Source organism: Bubalus bubalis, chromosome 4, assembly GCF_019923935.1.
Source record: "Bubalus bubalis isolate 160015118507 breed Murrah chromosome 4, NDDB_SH_1, whole genome shotgun sequence".
Classification (NCBI taxonomy): domain Eukaryota; kingdom Metazoa; phylum Chordata; class Mammalia; order Artiodactyla; family Bovidae; genus Bubalus; species Bubalus bubalis.
Window position 1 is genome coordinate 119,943,775 of NC_059160.1, and position 10,882 is coordinate 119,954,656.

Sequence of the window (10,882 nt, forward strand, 5' to 3'; positions counted from 1 at the left end):
TCAAATCACTTTACTCTTATGTTATGTTAATAATAGATAACTCCAACATATGGACTTTGAAAACTATCACCACAGACAGCAACTCACCTTCTTTTTTCCTCCTCATTGACTCTGGTTATAGACACAGAAGGGGCCACCCTACAGCCTTCCTGATATTAAGTTACTCAGACAAAGGATGCAGTTCCACTGTCCATGCCCTGCCCCTCCCAATAAATCTGCAGAGCTTTGCCACCTCACGTCCAGAAAGAAATGAGTGTGTAGGTGGGAAAAGTGATGGAAAATTCCACACTGTGGAAACAGTGTGGAAACATTTTCCTTTCCTTTTTTATTATAAGCTTTGATTAACTCAGAGATCTTCACATATTCCAACCAGTGCTCAGATCTTTCCAATAGATTCCTACCTCAGCAGAAAAATGAGGCCATTTCCTTGTGGCTTATCTATTTTATATCTAGTAGTGTGTCTATATTAATCCCAAACTCCTAATTTATCCCTCCTCCCCACCTTTGCCCTTGGATAACCACTCTATTCAATATTCTGTAGTCACCTACCTGGAAAAAGGAACTGAAAAATAATGGATATAGTGTACGAATAACTGAATCAATTTGCTGTACATCTGAAACTAACACAAAATTGTAAATCAACCATATTCCAATATAAAAGAAAAATGAAATTTAAAAAATGAGCTTGCTCCCGTGGCCTTCAAGGAGCCTCGATAACCTGGCCTCTACCTGCCTCCAGACTGCAGCTCCTACAACCCTCTCCCTGACTCACTCGATTCCTGCTGCTCACGAATCGTGCCATCCTTCATTTTTAGAGGACAAGCTTGTATTCAAATGATAGTTATTGATACTTAAAATGATAATTATGAGCAAATTGTTTGTAAAAATGTTAAAGTAAATCATAAATAGCAGTGGGAAGATTAAATCAAGAATAGTTTTGCTAAAGCTCACCATCTGAGTCCCAAATTATGATTTAATGATAAGTAGATGCATTTGAAGAGTTGAGAGGCTTTAAGAATAAATGAATCAAGGCTAAAATGTTTCCCATATTAACTCAAATTCACATGAATAAAAATAAAATTGTACCAACGAATATAACAAAAAGCTATGACAAGCTACTGAAGCCAAAGTACGATATATAAAATACAGCCTCTGGGAAACCTGGAATTGACTATCAAGATAATCCAGGTAACTGAAGCTTCATTTCAAAATATTTATTTCAGATTTGAGCATTTCATTTATCTGCTTCGTCATGATACTGAAATGTGGTAACATAAAAATTAAAATTATTACCTTAATAAAGAGTAAGTAACAAGTACCTGTCTATGTTAACAATTTAGAACTAAATTTCTTAACATTTCATAAATGACACAATGTCCCTACGCAAAGTAAAGGATTTCTTTGGTCTAATTTTTATTTGCTGGATACAAGGTATGCTTTTAGGCTGGTTTAGAGACCATAGATTCACAGCCTGTGTATTTTTTATATTCAACTAGATTCAACATTTAGCCAGAAACAAGAATCACTTTGAACTGTCTTTCAGGAAGTCTGAGAATTATTTCTCGTTCTGGATGCTCACTTCTCCTTCTGCTTCCTCATTTTAGTACCAATACATTCTCTCTTTTAAATGATTCCATTCCTTGATTAACTCCCTGTTTCTTTTCTCCAGCATCAGACCTTGTTTCTCATATTTGGCCTGAAGTTTTCTCATGATCTGCTGAAACTGGTCTTGGATGCTAATGATTGTCTTCTCTTTACTGTCGGCTCAGTTTCGTGCATTGCCCAGTTGCTGTCGGAGCAACATGTTTTCACTCTGGAGTTGAGATAATCTCTCCTCTAAGGATTCCTGCTTTCCAAGGTATGTATTCACTTTGCCTTGTTCATCCTGATACATGTGTTCAGTTTCCTGCTTTTGACACTCTGATTGCCTTAGATCTCTCTGGACATGTTCTAACATCAAAGTCTTTTCTCTAAGATCATCTCTCATGTGATGCAGCTTGATTTTCAGCTTATTGAAAATACTTTCCACTGTAGATAGTTGCTGGGAAAGCGTCTCATTGTTATCTTTTAGATTAGCCACATCATACTTCATTTTGTCCCGCAAGCATAACCACTCATCTCTTGCTCTCTGGAAGGCAAGTTCCAGATCTCTTTTTGATGTCTGCCCTTGATCATGATCATGTAAGGCAGCAGCCAGTCTAGAACGGTAGGATTTCACTTCCGTTTCCAGTCTTTGTTTACTTTCTTTTTCGTTCTCCAGTTTAGAGTTTAGCATTGTATTCTCAGCTGTCGGACCATTAAGCTAGTCTGTATAGAGGGATATAGTTTTTGTTAACGTTTCCTCATTCAGTTTTATTGCCTTTTAAAGATCATCATTCTTTACTTTGAGAATTTCAATGTCCTCAAAATAGTTCTCTTCCTTTTCCCGATGCTGATTTTTCAGTGCATCTATCTCCAGTCTTAGCATGGCAATATCCTCCTGCAGCATGTGCTTTTTGTGCAACAGGTCTTCTGTTTCTTCACAACTATCATAAACCTAAGTGAAACAAAGAAGATTTTTAGCTAGTATTCAATAAAGTGACATTCCATGATTTCTTCTGAAATGAAAGACTAACTTGTATGTTTATACAATGAAAATACTGCACCAAGTGCATCTCCAACAGGAAAAAATAAGATTCAATTCAATCCTCAGACTTTATACAAGCAGAAATTCCCAAAGTTTCAAAAATTTAATGTAGGGCAATGAATCCACGAAAGTCAAAAAGAAATTCCAAGAAACTTTTCAAGAAGCTCAGAACTGGAAAGACTTCTCTCTGAACTACAACAAACCCAGAAGGATTAAAATAAAAGACTTATAGATCTGACTACACTTAAAAATTGCATCTGATGTGGAATGTTTATATAATGGAAAACTAGTAAGCCATAAAAAAGAATGGAATAATGCTATTTGCAGCAACAGGGACGGACCTAGACATTATCACCCTAAGTGATATAAATCAGAGACAAGTATTATATCATACTGCTTATATGTAGAATCTAAAATGAATTTATTCACACAACAGAAAGAGACTCATAGACACAGAAAAAAAACTTATGGTGACCACAGGGGAAAGCAGGGTAGGGGAAGGGATAAATTAGGATGTTGGGATTAACATATACACACTAGTAGATATAAAATAACCAACAGAGATCTACTGTACAACATAAGGAACTACACTTAATATTCTGCAATAAGAATCTGAAATGGAATATGTATGTACATATGAGCATATGTGTGAGTGAGTGTGTATGTGTATTAGTGACTCAATCATGTCCAACTCTTTGGGACCCCATAGACTATAGCCTGCCAGGATCCTCTGTCCATGGAATTTCCCAGGCAAGAATACTGGAATGGGTAGCCATTTCCTTCTCCAGGCTGCTGCTTCTATTGCTGCTAAGTCATTTCAGTCGTGTCCGACTCTGTGCGACCCCATAGACTGCAGCCCACCAGGCTCCCCTGTCCCTGGGATTCTCCAGGAAAGGACACTGGAGTGGGTTGCCATTTCCTTCTCCAATGCATGAAAGTGAAAAGTAAACGTGAAGTTGCTCAGTCGTGTCTGACTCTTAGCGACCCCACAGACTGCAGCCTACCAGGCTCCTCTGCCCATGCAATTTTCCAGGCAAGAGTACTGGAATGGGGTGCCATTGCCTTCTCCACCTTCTCCAGGGGATATTCCCAACCCAAGGACTGAACCCAGGTCTCCTGCATTGCAGGCAGATTCTTTACAGTCTGAAACAGCAGGGAAGCCCCATTTATATAATATATACACACATATACAAATATATCTGAATCACTGTGCTGTATACCTGAAACTAACAGAATATTATTAATCAACTATAATTCAATAAATCACACCACTTGCTAGGTTTATAAACGCAGCATTTGATACCTCCTATACATCTACTTCACAGTAAGAGCCTTAACTCTGTATAAATAGACTAAATTTTGTACAAAAGGTTTTTCCTTGAGAATATGCTACCTTCTAACATTTTAATAGGCAATTACAAGAATTACACCTATTGACAACTGTACTAGGCACTTCTACAAACATTAATTAACTCATGAGCTGTAATGATTCTGGAAAGGAAAAAGTTAAGAATATGAGTAAGCTGCAGCCTTTTCGCCAGGTCTTTGGACTCTACTAGTCTTACGGAGAAGGCAATGGCACCCCACTCCAGTACTTTTGCCTGGAAAATCCCAAGGACGGAGGAGCCTGGAGTTCATGGGGTAGCAGAGGGTTGGACACGACTGAGCAACTTCACTTTCACTTTTCACTTTCATGCATTGGAGAAGGAAATGGCAACCCACTCCCGTATTCTTGTCTGGAGAATCCCAGGAACGGGGGAGCCTGGTGGGCTGCCATCTATGGGGTCGCACAGATTCAGACACGACTGAAGCAGCTTAGCAGCAGCAGCAGCAGTCTTCTTACATCAAACCACATGTCTCTACTACAAACATATCAATACAAAATAAGCTTCCTATTTCATTCATGGTACATACACTAATGGTAAATAAGCTAAAATTTAGAAAGCTCTTAGAAAACTATGAGATTATTTGCTGCTGCAATAACTTTCATTATCTCTCCATGTTTAAAATAGTAAGATGGGAAAAAGACAATGAAAAACACTTAATAACTATCACTAAATATATATTATGCCATATCTATCACTGTTTTCAAAAGTTCCTTGTACTGAAATAGGACACTCACAGAGCAGAGTGCTCATTTTCTCACAAGTAGAAAAATCCCATCCAAAATGTGGTCTCTGAACTGCCTATAGTTTCCTCATTACCATTAGGGGAAGTGATAAATAACCTAATGATCAATCGAGGAAGTGAAATCATTACCAAAACCCAGAATATCTTTAATTGGTAGCAAGACTTTCCCCCCTTCCCTGGCTTGGTGCAGGGGAGGCACTTTTATAAATTTATTCTAAAGAAACAAGTTTTTAAAGTGTTCAAAAGTGTTTTTAGAACTGATGTCACAGTTTTTACAAAATGAAAAACAGTAAATGAGGTGAAAAGGTCTTTGACAGGGTATTGGTTAAAGAAATGACAGTGGAGCCAAGAATGGACTCTGATTCAGACACTGAAGGTGACGACATGCATGGAGTAACTGACACGTTCACTCCAAAGCAGAGGGACTTGGTCAGGTAGCACAGTCGATGGTGGAACACACATGGTCTTCCTTGCCTAAACCACAATCAGGGTGCCAGCTCCTCTGAGATAGTCAGAAAAGATTTGAGATTGATTCCTATGGAAAATATTAAAGGCCTCTCCTTGGATGAGGCCATCGTATGTCACTACCTGATTGCTCTAGACAAATGGATTTGAATTACAAATACTACTTTCCCGAACTCTTCCCGAGAGCTTTTTGTTGTGGGAGATCTGCTGCTAGGACCTCAGGGATGGGATGCAGTCCATGTTTGAGAGGGACATCGGGTGTGGAAGCAAATTCCTCTGCTGTGAGATGCCACTTGAGAACTCTGCAGAAGGAAGGACAACCAATTTCAAGAGTGTCTGATTTCTAGCAACTGCTGGAAAAAAAATCCCTGCACCTCTTGAGGACGCCAGTTATCACCTGTCCTTAAGGACTCTGCTGTGAGGGAGAATGCAGCTGGGAAAGCTGGAGCCAGCTCTGAGCTGTTCATGGGGCAGGTAGACTGGAGGGCTGACAGGCACAGAGGGAGGGGGATCCACGACCCTCAGCCACATACCAGATTGAAGGCCAGAGGCAAGTTGATGTAAAATTAGGCACGATGGGTCCCTCCCAGCGCCCCTTCTCTTCTAGACCTATTCACTCATGAGTGATCCATCAAGGCTGAAGAATCGGTTGCCTGAGGTGGGCTGAGAGCTTAACCTCCAGTTTCTACATCATTCTCAACCCTGTAGTTTCTCAGGATCTATTGTGTGAGCTACTGACGTGACCTCTTCCTCCGTCTACTTGAAAAAGTGCACCCAGCATGTCAGGATCATACAATTCTTATTTCCAGCCTTGTTACTTTGGGAACTTTAGATATTCTTTTCTTTTGTTTTTAACAATTAACCTAAAATTTCCTATAACACTGAACAAAATGACACTAAATAAATAGTATTTTTTAAAGGGGGATATTATAAATAATATTGATAAAATCATGTTAGAAATTTGAAATTTTCACCAAAGATTACTCTACCTGATTCAGATTATTTCTCTCAGTCTTCACTATCACTTCTACTGCTTGGAAAGTGAGTTCTAGGTGCTGTTTCACTTCAACTTCTTTACTATATTGGTCTTCTTTTCTTCTTAAATGCTCCCTCATTTTTTCATATAACATCTTGGCATTTCTTCTATTCTTTTCTTCTTGATTTAAGGTGAATCTGCAAAATTTAAAGCTCTTCTTAGAAAATCATGAGATTATTCAGTGCTGCAATAACTTTCGTTCACAATGTTTAAAATAGTAAACGTGGGGGGAATACAATGAAAAACACTTTAAAATGGTCACTGTTTTCAGACAGAGGGTTAAGAATAAAACTGCATAAAATTTTGTTTTCATTTTCTCTTGAGAAAAATGGCTGCTTCATAAATCTGCAGGTGGGAATGTAAAGTAATATAAACTTTCCTAAGAATAGTTTAGAAATATAGATCACAGACCATTTTTAAGTTCTCATACTTTGACCAAATTATACAATATTATTAAAGAAAATGTATTTAAAATAATTAGAAAGGTAGAAATGAATTTATAGAAAAGGTGCTCCTTGCAGTATTAAATAGAATACAGAAAAGTGAAAAACAACTGAAAGTGAATTTGGTAAATCTTTAATGGGCTTTCCATTATGGTGAACTTCTGTATGGTCATGAAAATGATGATTTGGAAAAAACATACATTAAGTTATTAGAAGCATTCACTGTTAGGAACCTACTATATTATTTCCAAGAATTTCACACTCCACAATACTAGTAACACTTTCTCCTCTGTAAAATCCTAGAGGACAAATTAGTCCTTATAACATGTCTACGTTTCTGCAGTATTAAAGGAAACAATAGTTCAAATGTTTCCTTAAAAGCAAGGTGTACAGTCCCTCAAGCTGCTGAGCTCTCGTTCCCATTCCACTTTCTGATGCTGTAACTGTGATTTCACTTCTTTGGTTTCTGACAGCTCTTTTTTAGCCCATGAACCTTACTTTTCATTCTGTAAAATTATCCTCTAAGTAGTTCACAGTGGCTTCTTTGGCTTCTTTGAAAATCTACTAATCTTTCATGCAAAAGAATTGTATCCTGAATTTTCAACAAGCTAACAGAATCTGCAAGATGAAGAAAACAAAGATAGAAACAAAAAAAATTATGTGAGTAATTTTTGAGTATAAAGGACTGTGCCTTTCAGGTTCACTCATCTACGCACTGAACAAGTATTAAGGGTCTATAATGTGGAAGACATTATTCTAAGCTCTGCAAATAAAACAGGTGCCCCTGGCTCTTGTTTAGCTTTAAGTCTAGTAGAAGACAAAGACAAATAAAATAATTATGAACTCAGATATATACTCTAAGAAAAGAGAGTTCTATGATCACATAACAGAACTTGACATAGACTGGGTCCAGGAAAGATTTCCCTGGGGAAGAGATGTCACACTGAGAAATGAAGGATGAGCAGGAAGTAGTAAGTAGAGTAGGAAGAACAACCCTGTGGACAGTCTCCAAGTGCCATTATGTTTTTAACCAAGACAGAGTGAACAGCTACTGATTTACCTTCCTGAGTGGAGCGACCAAAAACAACGCCAACAAAATACATTAAACAATGATTTTCATGACAAAGGACTTCAGAGAATGGAAGACAATGATCCTCAGAGAATGGAAGACAATGATCCTGGAAACACATGAGGTTAGCCTAAGGGATGCCCCAGCTTACTGCCTTGAGAGAATTTCCAGGCCCCAACACAGGGAGAAGGAATGGAAGCTGAGTTAGCCAGACTCCCTGACAGAGGTGATGAAGCTAAGAGTCTGGTGAAACCAAAGTGGGCAGAGATCACAGATCAGAACCATAGAGAGGAGAGAGTGGAAGAGAGAGAAAAAGGACCCTGGAGATCTGAGGAGGAGCCCCTCGGGTATTCAGCAGAGGAACGAACAGAGCCCATCTGGGAGAAACCACCAGAGACCAGGGAGAAACCATCTGAAAAGACTATAGAAACCTGTGATTGGTGCTCACTCAGTCCCAGGAATTCTATCTATTCTCATGAACCAGGCTGGAAAAACTCCTAGGTACCAGCAGAATGAACAGGGTAGTCAGCAAGGTCTTGCCTCCAAGGCATAAAATAATCAGCCCTAACCCCAGGGTCCCTCTGGATGCACCTAACGAATCATGAGAAGCAAGAGCACAGAAGGATCTCTGGAAAACTCTCAATATTTGGAAACTAAGTCACACTGATCTAAATAACCCTTGGATCAAAGAGGTAATGAAAAGAGAAAGTACAAAGTATTTTGAACTGAAGGAAAATGAAAACGTTAAGACCAGCAGACATTTTAGGGAACTGACAAGCTGATTCTGGAATTCATGTAGAAAGAAGTGTGAAAACTAAAACCAGATGGAACCACACAGTTGTGACCTTTAACCACACAGCAAAGAGAGGCAACAGTTGGGCTTGAAGCAAGGGGGTAGCATGATGAGACCTGAATGTTTAAAAATAGGCAATAATTACAGTTGCTGTGCAGACCGAGGTTGTGCCAGGTGGAGTGGCAGGGAAAGAAGTCCTGAGATTATTTCAGTTACTCTAGGAGGAAAATGATGCTGACCTGACCGTGGGTGAAGGCATAGGAAAGAAGAGTCAACAGAAGGTAGAGTGAGTGAGAGTATCATAGGCCTGTGGCTCAGAGTATACACTCACTTTCATGTCCTTTTAATGCAAATCAAACTTCTGAGATGCACAGCACTGTAACATATCCCTGGCTCTAGAGCAGTACTGACGAGGTGTGCATATATCTCTACTCTATACACAGACAGGCTTTCCATTAACATTTACACTGCAGTCCTACCTTTACACCCCATGTTGAGAGATTCTACTTGCAATGTGGAATTCATAGAGTAAAGCATGTCACCATCCTCAGAAACAGTCTCGGACGACTGAGTTAAGTCATCAGTTAGTTCATGTAATTAATTTGTTCTTTGACCTACACGTAAACAGTACTGTTTCACAATGCCCTTAAAATATGTATAAATACACCAAGTGTACAGAGGTAATAAATCTCTGTATCAAAACAAAATCAGAAGAGATTTTTAACAAAAGGATAACTTTATCAACAGTGTTTCTAAATGATGTGTTCAAAGTAAACTTCTCTACAACAAAGGAAGATTTTCTATTTTACCACTATTCCTTTGACAAAGTATTTTCCACAAGGATATTTTTGAAAGTTCTTTTTTTTTTTTTTTTTTTTTTTTTTTTTTACTATACCGTCTTCTTTTCATATGGTGTTTTCCTTGCAGACCTAAAATAACAAATGATTCTTTTCAGGCTAATATTAAATATTCAAAAATACAAACAATACCTAAACTTTTCTTTTGTATATAAGCCCTTTGCATTGGCAAGTAATTGTCTATAAAGGATGCAGAAATAAATAAGAGCAGCATTAAAGGACACAGAAAATATATCAGTAATATTAACAAAGTATTAAAGTTAGATCCAAGGAAAAGGAAAAACATAAAGTTACTTGCGTTGTGTGATAGGAAACAGTATACCAGTGTTTTTTGCACCTGTCCTTTTCCATAGGAAATAACTTTTATGGCAATATGACCTTTCTGGGAGGTATTCCTTCAGTCCTTCTAAGAAAGAAATCCATTTGAATAACCAAGATATTAGCTTTTTGAGGACGTTCTATGCATCGGCCATGCATCATTAGAAACACTTGACATGTCGTAAAGGCATTTTAATCCTCACAGTCATTCTGGGAGACAGATATAGGAAGAAATGGAGCACACAAAGGCTGAGAAACTTGCCCAAGCCCACTCAGCATGTCACCAACAGACCCGGGAAGTCTGGCTTCAACACTGCTCTTCCAAAATATGCTGAGAAAGTAATACTGAAAAGTTTTTTTAAGTAATATGATAGCAAATGTATCTATACTATTATTTCAGGCCTACCTATAGCTATAAATAATGATTTCTGAATCTTCAAACATATTTCTAAAAAATTAAAAAGACTTCAGAAGTAGGCAAGCCTGCAAATCTACTGTCAACAACGTTTTGTTTTCTGTAAAGAAATTCATCAATAGGCATTCATTCACCCATTCTGCTGTTTCTTCGTGCATCTGACATACATGTATTGAGCACACAATATGTGTTAATGACACGCTTAGTAAAGGAAGCACGGGTTTTGACATTTAGATCTTAATCATGTAAAAGGAATAATTTGTGAAAGACTGCTAATGTTTTTCTATTGAATATAAACAAAATCTTCCCCTTTTCCCTGGAATCTATAAACAACTATGAAGTTAATATGATGTGATGTTTCAGAGCACCTTACAAAATCATAGCTACTCACCAATTTACTATCAACTAGAATCATCAAGAAATGACCATATCCTATTCAGTATAGCCTAAGTGTTTGTAAATTCACAATTATGTAATTTTTGAAAGTCTATACATGATATAATTAACTTAAGCAATCATCTGCATATTCCATTACATAGAAATATTACACTTCAGAACCAATGAACAAGCCCTTACCATAAAACTATACATGAACAGAAGTATTATGTACAGTTCAGTTCAGTTCAGTCGCTCAGTCGTGTCTGACTCTTTGTGACCCCATGAATCGCAGCACGCCAGGCCTCCCTGTCCATCATCAACTCCCGGAGTTCACTCAAACTCACGTCCATCG

General features: G+C 38.0%; 1 pseudogene; it reads right to left on the reverse strand.

Moving 5' to 3' along the window:
• Positions 1–9,138, reverse strand: part of LOC123333370 — a 105,043-nt pseudogene extending 95,905 nt beyond the window's left edge.
• Positions 9,139–10,882: the final 1,744 nt, after the last annotated feature.